Source organism: Mustela putorius, unplaced genomic scaffold (assembly GCF_011764305.1).
Source record: "Mustela putorius furo isolate JIRA1106 unplaced genomic scaffold, ASM1176430v1.1 tig00003858_pilon_pilon_pilon, whole genome shotgun sequence".
Lineage (NCBI taxonomy): Eukaryota > Metazoa > Chordata > Mammalia > Carnivora > Mustelidae > Mustela > Mustela putorius.
Window position 1 is genome coordinate 43,157,005 of NW_025422010.1, and position 15,474 is coordinate 43,172,478.

The window sequence follows — 15,474 nt, forward strand, 5'->3', positions numbered from 1 at the left end:
CACAATTTGGAGGACAGCCATTCACTATGCATGAGCCATTCACTCATGCTCATCACACGGAGAAAATTACATTTTCCCAGTTGCCAAATGGAAGAGATAAATTATCTCACGTGGACAACCACATTGCTCCCAAGAACAGTTTCACAGACCCAAGACACTGATCTAAAACACCCAGGAGGGAGGCTAGGAGCTCTGCTGGTGTTGTCCTGAGTCAGTCTCCTTATTCAGACCCACCAGACTCTCAGCCTAGTGGGCTCAATGTGGTGGGACGTTTGCAGTTCTGGCTTTTTTGGACAAAATGAGAATCCTTGGGACTTCATTCCTCCTTCCTAGAAAAGATGTTATAAAAATGAATAAATTAACGGAGTATTTCATATTTATGCAAACCCGTTGAATCGATAATACTTATTTGTAATGAAAATTAAAGAAGCAAAATGTTAAAATGTTCTCTTTGGGAAACGTACACAGGAAAGTTCCCACAGATGCACACACATTTGCTTGTTACAGACTCTCTCCTTCTCCTTACCTATTCTTTTAGGTTAACGAAGGTCCAGACAACTGACCTCTTTAAATCGGTAAGTAACTTTAAGGTATTACCTACGTACATGTGATTAATAGCATTTCTCTCTACCTAATAATTAGAGCTAACATTTATCACCCTGCCTATGGCCATCACTGTTCTACCCACTTAATGCATTTTCTGATATGATCCTACAATTAAAAATCTTTGTGTTTTGCCCACGTTACAATTAGCAGTTACATAAATCACCCGTTAATGCTTTCAACAGTTATTGGGCACCTATTACACACCTGGAATTGCCCTAGGCCCTGGAAGCAGAAAAGGAGAGGTGAAGAAGAACTAACCATAGGATACAGCGGACCCTATGAAGTGTCAAAGTACGATTCTTGCTGGGAGCTGGGAGAAGGGAGGGCTCTTGGGCCGCTAAAGCCGCTAGTGACCTCATTATACACTATTTAGGTTATCATATTTTTTTCTATGCTTAGAAAAGTGTCTCCTCAGCCATTCCACTGGGGAGAAACGCATTAAGAGACACACCTAATCGGTATAGACCCCTTTAGATTCGCTGGAAGGCGGCACCTGAACACTGGTTATTACCAGCGTTATGTCTGGTGGCCTGTCCTTTCCTTTTCTCTGGCTTCCAAAGCCCGGCTGCCTTCTGTTACCTTTATCCCGGCCCTGCAAGTGAGCATAGGTCCACAGCCCAGGCGACCCGCTCTGAATCCAGGGCAGGCTCTGGGCCCGTGCACGTGCACCCCGCACCCCCTCGACTCTCCGCCCGGTTCCTTCTCCCGCCCATCCGGGTCTCCCTTGGCCCGGCGACGGCGAGCGACAGTACGGCTCCAAACCGGCCACCTGGTAGCCGCTGGCTGGGTCTCCCCTGGCACCCCCGCCCCTGGCCGCTGCAGAGGCGCCGGGCTGACCCGGCTGGGAGGCCCGGTTTCGCCTGGGGCTCGGGAGGACCCCGCTTCCCGCCGCCCCATCCCGCCGGGGCAGAGCCCGACGGGTGCCCTTCCCCGGGCAAAAGTGAGGACGGGCTTCTAAGGTGATGGAGGACTCCTGAGGACGTGCGCCGGGGCGGGAAGGCCAGACTACCCCGGGACCGCGGCTCGACTCAGAAAACGCGGGCGCCGGGCCCCTCAGGTGAGGCTGTCTCCGCGGGGGGCTGCGTGGGAGAGGGGCCCTGTGCTCTGTGCGCGCCCGGCCGGGAGGCTGGGGAGGCGGGAGCCCGGCGCGCGAGGGAGGCGGCCGCCCCTGGCGGCCCACACCCGGCTCCCCCGCGCCCGCCGCCGCAGCAGGTGGGGGCCCGGCGGCCCGGGGGCGGGGCCCGGCTCGGGGCGGAGCCGCGGCGGCGGCGGCGGCGGCGAGCGCGGGGCGGTGCGGGCGGGGGCCAGAGCGGAGCCGGAGCCGGAGCGGGAGCGGGAGCCGGAGCCGCGGGTCGGGGTGTCCGGGCGCCCGCGGGAGCTCGCAACGCGCCGGGGCTGGGACCGGCCTGGCCGAGCGCGCCGGCGCCGCGACCGCAGACAAAGGCGCCGCTCGCGCCCGGGCCGCCGCGCTCTCGGGCTCTGCTTTGGGTAAGTGGCTCCCCCTCCGCTTTCTTTCTTCTCCTGCCGCCTACCCCTCTCGGAGTTCGGCGGGCTCCGGAGCAGCCGGGCGAAAGGAAGAAATGCTACTTCCCCGTTCTCACGGTGCCCCCACCTCACCTTAAAAAAAAAAAAAATCCGAACGGAAAACCAGGCAAATACCAAACTAGCGAGTTTCCGCGCGGGGGTATCTCCCGCGAGACGGACACGGCCGCCCCCTAACACCCCTTCCTCGGCCAGCCGCGCGCCGAGGTTGTCGCTGGATCTGTAGTCCTGACGGGAAGGTTGCCGCTGGGCATCCCCGGGGGGTGTGTGGGGGAGGAGGCTTTAGGCACCCGACTACGTGGAGGGGACCCCACCCCCGCGGGCAGTTCCGTGCGTCTGGGGGCGCCGAGGGACGGTTCGCACTGCGAGTTCAAATTCGGATCTGGGTTGTGAGGTCTGCCCCAGTTCCCTAGCATCTTTCCCTCCAGCCTCCTTCGCGCTTCGTTCAGGGTTAATATAGCGCCCCCCCGCGCCCCCCGACCGAGGCGCCCAGTCTGCCCACCCGCGGCCCCAGGGCGAGGGCTCGGGGCGCCCGAGAGGGCGGGGGGGAGCCCCGCTGCTCTCCCCGGCTCTGCAGTCCCGAGCCTGAATCGGCTGCGGAGGGAAGGCGGCTGCCGGCCGCGGGTCGGGTCTGACCACGCAGCCCGGTCCCGGGCCGGCTTCCCCAGCCTGTTCCCGGGCTGCTCTCCATCGGAGACGCAAACGGAAGCCTCGCTGGCGTTTGCTTTTGTTCTGCCCGCAACTCTCCCGAATCCGAGGAGAAGCCAGAGTGGGCGGAAACCCCCGGGAGCGGGCGGTTGCGGGAGCTCCAGGTGCAGCCCCGAAGTGGTATTTGGAGGCGGCGGCCGGTTCGCGCGCCTGGGTGGGGACCGGGTCGCGATCGCTCGTCAATGCCCGGCAGCGGGCGGTGGGTCGGCGGCTCTGGAAAAAGCGCGCGGAGCGCCGCGGCCGCGCACTGTCACGCGCCTCTCCGGCTCTCTCGAAAGCGCTACCTCCAGACGCGCATTTCCATTCATGGATCTCTGCCTGGTATTTGACTGATGTCACCTCTGCCCGGGTTCTCTGAGCAAGCGTCTACTGCTATTCGATGTAATAGCCATTTACGGGGGGCCTACCATGGGCAAGGCAGAAGTCCTACGATCATCTTAATTTAAAAGATTTATTGAGCATCTACTACGCACAAAGTAGGTGTGTTACAAACTTTTCAGTTTAGCCGGTATTTATTGAGTGTTTACTGTATTCAAGGTAGTTGTGCTGTGACCTTATTTTAATAGATATTTACTGAGCACCTTCTGTGTACAAAGGTTTTTTGTTATCGTGTGTGTGTTCCTGAAGGATTTCCCAGCCTACTTTTGGGGGGCATGTGGAAATAAGGGAGAGAGAATGTGTCCTTGGACCCTTGAGTCTTCCCTTCCAGTAGTAAATTGCATTTTAACCTTTCTGGACTGCTTGTCATGTGGTGTAGGAGGAGCTGGTGTTCTGCCCTCCAGGTGGAGGGGTCAGAGGGGAGCAGGGCAAAATAATGAAAAGACGGGCTCAGGGACCCCTTTCCAATTCACTTTCCTTATACTGAAAAAGAAAAATAAAAGAAAGAAAGAAAGAAAAAAGGCAGTTCTTCGGGGCAAAGCACGATGCTAGTTATTGTGGTGAATTAAGTTAATAGGGCAAAGCCTTGACACTCAAAGGGATAAGAATCTGTGGTGCGGACAGAAAGACAGACAAAAGGACAATCAGCTAAACCAGGAACAGGGTTGGGGGAGGCACGAAGCTAGCGAAGATAGGGTCTGCGTGAACCTTCCAGCCCCTAGTTTCAAAGCAGGTGGGGTGAGCCTATCTTTAAAATCCCATCATTTGGGGGCCTGGGGACTCAGTGGAAGAATCAGATGGTCCTTCCTGCTGAGAGATTTGATGACTCCTATGACTCTGATCCATTTGGGATCCAGAGACACACTGGAATATCCAAACTTGAAGCAACTTGCGGGTCATTAGTTTATTAACAAATATTTGAGTACTTACGTTTAATATAGGCTGCTATCCGGGAAGTAGACCCTAAGATGTATTCTGTCCTAAAGGACCTAACAGAGTTCTTGAGATCAACATGTAAATTGACTGTTTGCATCGCAAACTTGAAAAAAGCCAGGAGTATATTCTTCCTAGAATTTGGCAAAGAAAATCTTGCACTCATGGGCCCAGCACGCTCCCGCTGCGCGACTCTGCTGAAAATCTTGCACTCATGAAATTGTGTCTTTCTATATGTCCAGTATGTTCATCTTTTTACCTTGGCCTCCAGTAATTCCTGGTAACTGCTTCATCTGCTTCATCCCAACTTCTTGGTACAGTGATCTTTTTCTTCTCAGATTATCTCCAGCTTCCCTCTTAAATTCTTTCTAAAGGACATTGTCTTATATTTGTTATGAATTTGAAAGCCCCCTCAGATTCTTTCTGGAATTAGGCCTGCTGTAAAAGATACATAGGAAATAGGTTGTAAACTTTCTGTGCATGGCATAGAGGCCCTATAATTCAGAGCAGAGGAAAACCCCACAGAGGGTGAAATCAGGAATGTACAGAGATAACATGAACTGGCCTTGCGACGTGGACTAGGACTCGACGTGGACTAGGACTCGCATGGGCAGAAAAGACTTCGAACCAAGGCTTCTTCCCAAATTGAGAAAAATGGTGGAAGCAAAGGTGCGAAGGAAAACCAACCCGGAATTTGATAGCTCTTCCCCTAGAATAGTTTCATTCATTCACAGAATTGCTGCCTGAGCATTTTACTGTGTCCATGACTTCGCTAGAATTCAGGAGTCAGGAGCTCGGCACAGTTTGGGGTTCACTGTGCTCCCAGCGCTGGTGAGGACCTTTCTCTGCTATTTGCGGCAGGGGCTGTGCTGCATCCCTGCCATTCTTTCTGGCATTCCTGGAGTTTTTTCACCTGAGCTGAACTTGATGGTAATCTTCTTCAAGGCTAAGAATGTGACTTTTTTTTTTTCTGTCTGTGTCCCCGCCTCCCTGCAGGCTCAGGCATGGTCTATCGGTGACATTTCTCTCCAAAGGCCATATTGCCCATTTCTTTACCCTTTCTCTCCCTGTCCTCTCTTCCTCCTCGTGCACCCCTTGGAGCTGCTCAGAGCCTTTCCCTGTATGAACACTACAGGGGAAACACAATCTGTCATCAGTCACTTTCTCTTGAATATGAATGTAGGTCACTGTTCATTTTTCTGGGAGTCTTTGCACTTTAAACCTCATTATGGAATGAAAGGTTTTGTCCACCATGAGAGGATTTCAAGCCCAGACAAGTGGGTGCTGGAGGGAATCGGGTCTTGGTGCTCCTGGAATCACACCACCACCTCCTCGTGCAGCCACTCTTGGCCTGGCTGGTCCTCGCAGTCCTGAGAGTCCAGAGCTTTTTACCTGAGTGTGGTGACTAGAGTCATAGCAGCTCCGCCTGAGCTACCTGTCTACCTGACCTGCACTTGCTCTGGTGTTTAAAGGTCAATCGTTTTCCAAACAGAATCGTTGCTTCTCTACCCATCTACAATGCTCATTATTATAAGGTGGGATTCTCAACCTGAGCGCCACTGATGTTGCGGGCTGAGTAATACTTTGTCATGGGGGTGGTCCTGTGTGTTGCAGGGTGTTTGTCACTATCCCTGGCCTCTACTAGTCCGTGCCAGTAGTGTCCCCGCCCCCCCTCCGACCCCCCCCAAGTCATGACAATCCGAAATGTCTTCAGTTGTTGCCAGATGTTTGCTGGGGAACAAAGTCACCCCTGATTGAAACCCACTGTTTTAAGGGGATATTGGTGAATATGTACCATATGTACCATTCTCTGTACCTTCTTACTTTCCTGGGAGAGGCCTTATTTAACAGAACTTGGTTCTTTTCAATAATGGCGACTTAGTAAATGTGAAATTAACTTTGTGGAACTTCGCCTGTGAATCATTTCAGAAATCAGCAAAACATCCTTTGTCATCTCACATAGTCTAATCTGCTCATGGCGTTAAGTCAGTATTTTGAGGCAAAAAAAATAAATAAAATAAAAATTAAAAAAAAAAAACACCCTCAAATTCTTCCCCCAGCATGTGGCTGATTAACATACCAGACCTGTGGGCCACAGAGCCACGCCTGGCAGCCACCACTGCCCACAGGGTCATCCTGGCTGCTGCTTGGGCAGTGACTGGTGCGCAGCAGTGGGGAGGGATGTGGGGAGAGGATCTAGTTCTGGTGGGATAGGATGCTTATGTAATTTAGGAGTCCTCTTTAAGCAAAATGACCAGGAATGACCAGGTGAAACTGTTGCTAGAACATTGGAAGGATTCTGCAAGAGGGATTTCAGTTTCATTATCTTCGAGTAAAGCTGCTGCCGCTGGGAAAGAGGAGAGGAGTGACAGGACAGCTGTGGCAGTAAGAACAGGAAAGTAGAGACTTTCTTCTACCCATGACTGGAAAGAGCTAAGAGAATCTTCTCGAAGACTTGACTTAGCGTGGATCAAACTAGAATTGTTAGATGCAGGGTGGCCTGTATTTCTGTTACTGTCTGTTCTTGGAAAGAAACTCTCATAGCTTCAGCAATTCCAGGTCAGCACCCACAGTATGTTTGTGGGGCAAGATTAGTTCAAGTTTAGCAGGAGGCTATGTGAGTTCCTCTAGTGGATAGAAGTACCTTAACACGCATTGTAAGCGAGGTTGGCCCAGTGCCCGAGTTATTGATTCAGAAAGTGAATGAAACTCTTTTCCAGCATATTATAATGGTATGGGGAAATTTTACAGTAAGATTTTATTGATTCATACTTCTATTATATTCATGCTTCTATACCCAAGACTGGAATGAGGCTTCTTGTATTCCAACAGGCTAGATAGGAAATGCCTTTTGGGGGCATGGGTAGGCAAATAGTTGAAGTATTTGAAAACTTAAGATAATAAAGCAAACTAGAAAAAAATCTCTGTATTTCAGACTTTTCATTCACCCAGTCTTTTTCCTTAATCTAAATCAGCCTACCTTCAGTGAGGAAGAGAAAGTGCTATGATTATAGGTTTAGTATTTAAATGTGCCCGACTGTATGTAAAGATGAACTGTCAATAAGTCAATGTCTAGATTTAACAAAAATAAAAAGACTCTCTACAAGAAGATTTATTGTAGGAGGGTTTTAAAAAAATAGCTAGTTTTCCATTTGTGTTTACATGGATTTGATTTTTATATAGAGTTTTTAAGAGTCAAGATCTGTTTGGAGATTTTGGGTCAAATCTGCATGCAAGCACAGAGATTATAACCTGCAAGGGATTTGGGGGACCAGTGAGCAGCTCTCTTTGGCCAATTTTATAAATGGGGAAACTGAGGCTGAGAAGTTAAGTGGCTTGCCAGGGTTACACAGAGGTTAGTGCCAATGCTGGGCAAGGGGTCAGGAGTTTGTCCCCTCCCCTTTGGCATTTTTTGTCACTGGAATATTGTTCTGACTTCCTGGTTGCTAGAGCATATTAGTGGAAGGGAGGTCCACGCAGGAGAAGAGTTTCTAATAATCCAATTGATTAGATTATTGATCAAATTATTGATTATATTATAGATTATTGATTAGATTGTTGATTAGATTACCAGGTCATCTAATCCTGGTAGCACTAACCTTTAATTCACACTGATAACACCTGTGCCAGAGGTGTGTGCATATGAGTAGTATTGAAAAAAACCAGGAAAAAACGGAAAGAGTTGGATTAGTGGAATGAGATTATTTTACAGAACTTCCCACACATGGAGTGGTGAGTATGGTTAATAACACTGGACTGTACATTTGAAAGTTATTAAGGGAGTAGATCTTCAAAGTTCTCATCACAAGAAAAAAATATTGTAACTATGTGTGGTGGTGGATATTAACTAGATATATTTCACAATATATACAGTTTCATAGTATATACAGATACTGAATCATTACATTGTATACCTGAAACTAATATAATGTTTTATGTCAATTAGATCTCAAAAAAATTTTTTTTAAAGATTTTATTTATTTATTTGACAGAGAGAGATCACAAGTAGGCAGAGAGGCAGGTAGAGAGAGAGCGAGAGGAGGAAGCAGGCTCCCTGCTGAGCAGAGAGCCCGATGCGGGACTCGATCCCAGGACCCCGAGATCATGACCTGAGCCGAAGGCAGCGGCTCAACCCACTGAGCCACCCAGGCGTCCGATCTCAAAATTTTTTTAAATAAAAAGAACTTCCTTTAATGCTCTTTGATATTATCTTTACAGTAAATAATTAGAATAAAAATATTTATTTCTCTATTTAGAAAAGTACTACGTGTGCATTATGGGAAGTAGCAAAAAAAGTTTTTAAGTCCTACCATGATCCTTTGATCCAATCATATTTTGCTATGTTTTAGTCTTTTTTATCCTCAGCTCAGTTTTTAAACACACTTGAGATCATACTGTACATATAATTGTAATTCATATATTTTTTCAGTTAATATTATACCAGTTTCTGTATTTTTTTTTTAAGATTTTATTTATTAATTTGACAGAGATCACGAAGAGGCAGAGAGGCAGGCAGAGAGAGAGGGGAGAGGTAAGCAGGCTCCCTGCTGAGTAGAGAGCCCGATGCGGGGCTCGATCCCAGGACCCTGAGATCATGACCTGAGCTGAAGGCAGAGGCTTTAACCCACTGAGCCACCCAGGCACCCGCAATTTCTGTATTTTTACAGACTCTCTATAAACATGACTTTTTTTTTTCCCCAAATTTTTTTTATTTGTTTATTTGACAGACAAAAGTCACAAGTAGGCAGAGAGGCAGGCAGAGGGGGTGGTGGGGAACACAAGCTCCCTGCTGAGCAGAGAGCCCAATGTGGGGCTCGATCCCAGAACTTTGGGATCATGACCTGAGCCGAAGGCAGAGGTTTTAACCCACTGAGCCACCCAGGAGCCCCTGTAAACATGACTTTTAATGGCTACACAAATCAACACTCTGGAAGCCTGTTAATTGCAGTATTTTGTTGTTAGTGAACATTGTTTTCTCCCGGTTTCTCACTGCTGTATTATTGCAATGAACAACTTTGTGTTCATACTTTTTCTATAATTTGGATTTTTTTCTTCGTATATATTTCCAGGTAGTGAAATTACTCAACCAGGAGTGGAAATGTACCATGCTAACCAATTGTGTTCCAAAAATGGAAATGATTTTACCACATCATTGATAGCATAGGGTATTTTATTTTATTTTTAAAGATTAGGGGCGCCTGGGTGGCTCAGTGGGTTAAGCCTCTGCCTTCGGCTCAGGTCATGATCTCAGGGTCCTGGGATCGAGCCCCGCATCGGGCTCTCTGCTCAGCCGGGAGCCTGCTTTCCCCCTCTCTCTCTCTGTCTGCCTCTCTGCCTACCTGTGACCTCTGTCTGTCAAAATAAATAAATAAAATCTTTAAAAAAAAAATAAAGATTAATTTATTTATTTGAGAGAGAGAACAAGAGTGAGAGAGTGCCAAGCAGACTCCATGCTCAGTGTTGCACCCCACCTGGGGCTCGATCCTTGAGACTATGACCTAGATGAAACCAAGAGTCAGACAGTTAACTGACTGTGCCTCCCAGGTGCCTATAGGGTATTTTTATTTCTAAAAATTATAATTTGGTAAGTGGAAAATATGCCACAATGCTTTCATTTGCATTTTGGTTACCAATATGGCTAAACATTTCTCAATAGGATTGTTACCTGTTTGTATCTTTTTTATCTATTTTTCTATTTGGGGTTAGTGGTTTAAAAAATTGATCTGCACGTATAAAATCCATTTTTTTTTTTTTTAAAGGAAAGACAGGAATGCCTGGGTGGCCCAGTTGGTTAGGTGACTGCCTTCCACTCAGGTCATGATCCTGGTGTCCCCTGATCGAGTCCCGCATTGGGCTCCCTGCTGGACAGGGAGTCTGCTTCTCTCTCTGACCCTCCCACTTCTCATTCTCTCTCTCTCTTTCATTCTCTCTCTCTCAAATAAATAAATAAAATCTTTTAAAAAAGAAAGGAAAGAAGGAAAGACAATAAACTTCTGATCTGGATATTCTATGAAGAATTCTGTCCAACCCTAATGTTCCACAGTTCCAACATACTGTGCTGTATGTTGTAACATAGGTGCTGTGTTTTAGGTTAAACTCTCTTTGTTCATAGTGGTGGAGATGGCGTCTTTGGTTCCTGAAACAAAGTTGGGTGGACAGTTGCTTGATCCCCTTGGTATTGACCGGCATGTAGTGAGCACTTATTAAGTGCTTAGTACTTAGTACGTCACAGGTGTTAATTCTCAATCCTTCACAGCTTGTGAATTGGGAACTGTTTTACCATATCAGTTCATGTATGAGGAGAGTGAAGCACAGAAAGGTAAAATAACCATAGTCGGTTGTTCTTTCAACACTTTTTTTTTTTAAGGTTTTATTTATTTATTTGACAGAGATAGAGATCACAAGTAGGCAGAGAGGCAGACAGAGAGAGACAGAGAAGCAGGCTCTCCGCTGTGCAGAGAGCCTGATGTGGGGCTCGACTCCAGGACCCTGAGATCGTGACCTGAGCTGAAACCCACTGAGCCACCCAGGGGCCCCTCCCCTGTTCTTTCAAAAGAGTTCTGATCACCGATGCTAATGCAGGGGGCTGTTCTCCCCACACATTGAGGCAAATCTTGGACACCAGCTGATTGTCCTGCAATTCAACTCAATTCCTACTCTTTATCTACCTGGAGAACGAGAGATCCCACCGGTTATAGGCTCCAGCTCATAAGACATCCCTCCACCTCAGAAGCCAGTTGCAAGCTTGTCATCCCTGCTCCTGATGGACTGGCTGTAAATCAGGGGTTCCTACCTCGTACTCCGTGGGTTCAGTGAATTTGTTAAAGTGGTTCAGAATTCAGGAGACTATTGACTCATTAGATTACTGGTTTATTACAAAGGATATCCAAGAGTATGAATCAACAGCATGATGAAGAGATACATAGGGTGAGGTCCCAAACAAAGGAGTTTCTGTCCACATGGAGTTTGGGGCCAGGCACAGTGGTATGCGGAAGCATTCAGGTTCCCCAAACAGGAGCTCTCTGAACCCCTTCCTTTTGGTTTTTTATGGAGGTTGCATCACAGGGGCTTGATTGATTAAATCATTGGCCATTAGTGACTGATTCAACCTCTGGTTCCTCTCCCCTCCTCAGAAGTCGGGGGAGTAGGGCTGAAAGTTCCATCACTTTATTCATGGTTAGTTCCCCTGGCAACTAGGCCCTTCCCTTAGGTACTTTCCAAGAGTCACCTGATTAACGTAAATCCAGTTGTGGTAAGGAGTGGGACTTTTTATGAATAACAAGCTACTTATTTCACTTTTTTGGCTGTGAAGTTATTTCAAGATCTGAGGATAAAGACCAAATATTATGACAAAAGTTGTTCCCATTGCTCTTCTTGCTTAGGAGATCTCCTAGGTTTGGGTGCTGTGAGCCAGGAACTGTGGACCTGAATAGGTTTTGGTCATCTGAATGGCCAAATACATATTTTCGTAAATCACAACATTGCAACTTTTAACCAGGATTATACTATCTCTGGGTCTTCAGTAAGGTGACCTGCCTCAGTGGTGTAGCTGTTCTTTGAAGGAGCTGAGCTTAGGTTTATTAGCAACTTCCTCGGAATTCTCTTGCCTATTTCTGGGAAAACTTTATTTTGTAAGGTCATTTTACTATCTTAAATTTCCTTACTATAACTTCTTTGTCTCTTACCCTCTTTTCCATATTTTCCATCCTTTTTATATCTCCTAGCGACATTCTGATAGTTCTTCTAACCTGTCTTCTAAATCACACTGTGTCTCTTCAGCTGTATCTAATCTTCAGATAAAGCCATCTGTTGTACTCTTAATTTTAGTAACTGAATTTCAGTTCTGAAATTTCTAGTTCTTTTTCAAGTCTTTAATGTTACTTTTATGTAATTCCTGTTTCCTTGTTTTGAAATGTTTAAGCCCAACTTGTACCTCCATGACCATAGTTAAGTATAGTTGTTGTACATTCTGTGTGTCATAATTTTTCCATCTGGAATACTTATGCATTTGTTCTTTCTGTTGTTTGTTCTGATTATCATGCTGGTTCATATTTGTGTTATATGTGCCTGATTATCTTTGAATGTGTGCTAGATATTGTTTGAAAAAATTTGCATAAATATCATCTCATCAATTTTAAGATGTACTCCCCCGCCCCCCCACACACATACTTTAATCTCTGAAATTCAGATGTGGTTTACACTTGATGGAGTTTTATATTTATAGTTGGTACCTAAAATAGGAGCTACCTAACATTTTTTCTTTTTCTTTTTCACTGGTACCTAAAATAGTAGTGCAGTCATATAATTAGTGATATTTAAGATCGATGAAATGCAATAATTTGAGGCTCTGAGTGATCCTGGTTAAAAATGACAGGAGTTTGAGAGAGGATTAAATAGCTTAAATAGCTTCTTCAGGATTTTTGGGGTACCAGGAATCCTGGATCAGTGTGAGGACTTAAGATGTTTTTAGGTCACCCATATGTCAAAAGTCAGACCGGTTTGTTGTCTCTCACTCCTAGGGTCCTAACCGTTAGTGTGAAGTGGTTTACCAGGCCTGTCGCCTAGGGATGCCCTGGCCCCCTGACTGTGAGGCCGCGGGAAGTGCTGCTGGGCTTCTGACTTCCTCTTTTGGATTCACAGTCCATCTGACCCGGTGAAAGTAGCCCCTCATACCCAGGCCCCTATCTCTGTACCTCCTTTTCCCAGATCTTAAGTCTGAAGTCCCTCCCCATCTTGTTAGCTTTAGGAAAAAGTTTTAAAAAATATTTCCTGTAGGTTTCTTTTTGTGTTCATTGGGAAGTTTGGTTCAAATTACCCAGTTCACTGCAGCTGGAGGAGGCAGAAGTGAGTCTGATCTAGCTTAGAGACTGACAGGAGAGGAGCATAAAGCACCTGCTGCCCTTTGCCTGCCCATGCCCAGAGAACTTTCTCCACCACTCCCAATATGTCATCCTGGTCCTAGCTGGAAAGCTGAGGTTGGGATGAATGCATTCCTGCAAACTGCCTCCAGCTAAATGTAGATCTGTTTCCCTACATAGAAGAGACCAGTCCCTTAGGCTTTTCCTAATAAGGCAGGTGAGCTGGCAGAGAAAGCGGTTGCAGGAGTGGCATCTGGAGCCTCATCAGTCATCTGTCTCCATCTGGTTTCTGCCTTCTCGTCCACAGCGGCCTGCAGGAAGATGCGAATTTAGGACCAAGGGACATGATAAGGGATGAAGATGCTTTCTATCCGGGCAACTGTTAAGAAGGAAAGCGAGTAGACTGTATTTTAGCTAGGTAACATTTCTTCCATTCGGCTTGGCCTCTAGCATTTCTAGATGGAAAGCAGAATATTTCACCCATGGCCAAGTCTAGTCCTTGTAGAGACTGAACTATTTGTGTCCCTGCTCAGGAGTCAGGGTGGCCTTTCCAGGGGACTCTTGTTGAATCTTATGTTTCCAAAGAAGCTTACATAATCCTTCCTGGCTTTCAGAAGTCACATGCTTATCCATGTGTTCTCAGGATCACCAGCCAAATATATTTTCACCAACTTTGCTCCAATTCTCCTAGATGTTTTTCCCCAACCTTCCTGAAGACAGAGAATTTTACAGTGAAAAAAATACATTTTCTGAGTTCGAAAAGGTTGGGCATAGAGGCACAAAGTGGCAGGAAGCCCCTCTCCACCACCCTCTTCCACTTACCTTAGCAGAGCATCCATTGCCTTTTTTTGAGGGAGACTCTAATATTTATTTTGGGGTCCCTTTCTCCCTGGGAACCTCAGAGCTGTCCTCTCAGAAAATTGCTATCAGCCCAGGAAAGCACGGTCTGCTCTCACTGTTCAGGTGTGTAGCATTTGGGTAAAACAAGGAAGGGCTGGCCAGTAGGGATCTGCCTCTCTGGAAGGGGCTTGTTTTGTGGCAGGGTATCTCCACCAACTCTTTGGAGATCACGGAGATTTTTTTTATATTCCATGATGATATATCCAGCTTATTTTAATTTTATTCTTACAGCATTTCACACACAGGAAAGATTTTATATATATATATATATATACACACACCACACACACACACAAACACGTATATATGTATATATATATCTATATATCTTAGTTCACTCTTAGCTAGAAATAGAAATCCTCCAGTTGGGCTTTAATAACTGTCCTTAAAGGAACGAAGCTATCATTCCACTCCCAGGTAGTTCTAGATTGTGACTGGGGCCTTTGGAAGAAAGGATAAATGACTTAATTAATTTTGAAGAAGAAAGCTTTCTATTCTCCCAGAAAATGAACCCTTTCATGATTATTTTTAGAGGCAAAATTACTAGAAAGCCCCACCAGCCATAAGAATTTATGAACCATGATGTCTGAAATCTCTTCAGGCTGAAATGAAGTAAATTAATTCCTGCAGTGTGATTCACTTTAGGGACAAGTCCACATTTCTTTTATTTATCGATAAACGTAGGCTCTTAAAAGTTTTTTCTAAAGAGGTATAGTTAGTTTGAGATTCATCAAGTCTAGGTCTATATTCCTTTGGTCAAATTTTCCATTAATTGTAATTTGAGTTTTTTTCCAGCCATTTTGAGACCATTTTGTCTGCTAATAAGAGATAATATGCTACGATTTCAGTAACATATGTGAGAACCGTGGGGAGTTCAGACAAAGTTAGCCAAGCGAAGCTCTGTACTTGTCATAGAGACCAGGACATTACCTTCTCTGTATGGTGGCAATGGCACTTTTTACCAAACATTCAGAACTTTTTAAACGATTCAGAACAATAAAGCGTTACAGCGTTTTCAACAGGAAAAAAAGGGACAAAGAGATTCAGAAATCTGAAATGATTTTATTTGTAAGAGAAGAATCAGGAAGATAATTGCAGTAAACCTCTTTAGAAGAGGACGTAAGACATAGGTAACAATAGAGGAACTATATTCGACTGCTTTGAGCTTTCCAGATTGGAGGAGAGAAAGGAAAAATGTCTTGACCAGTTATTACAGTTTTAATGCCCATCGTGTAGGATGCTGAAGAGGACTCGAACATCCTACCCATCTGCTGTGTAATAAAGCCAGTGAAATGTGTGCCATCAAAATGACAGAGAGAAATTTAGGATGTACAGAGTAAGGAGAAAGACCATTATTTAACTGTATGCGTGAGAGTATGTCTGGTAAATGGTCTTGGGTATGTCATGGCCTAAATAAGTGTTCATTTTTTTCTATACTGTACCATATCCTTGAGCTGAATGGAGAGTAAAGACAAATAAAAAGACTTAGGTCCTTATTAATTTTGTTGGATGAAGGATGACAGGGAGTACACGTCCAATGTGAAAATGC

The 15,474-nt window shown here is 45.8% G+C and overlaps 1 protein-coding gene across 1 annotated transcript in view; it reads left to right on the plus strand.

Annotated features, from left to right (window-relative positions):
- The first annotated feature begins 1,903 nt into the window (after positions 1-1,903).
- The window catches only part of MAPK4 (mitogen-activated protein kinase 4), a 143,462-nt gene continuing 129,891 nt past the window's right edge, over positions 1,904-15,474 (plus strand). The window contains exon 1 of the mRNA XM_004777713.3: positions 1,904-2,094. The gene's annotated coding sequence lies outside the window, so the exon portion shown is untranslated. The remainder of the gene's footprint in view (positions 2,095-15,474) is intronic.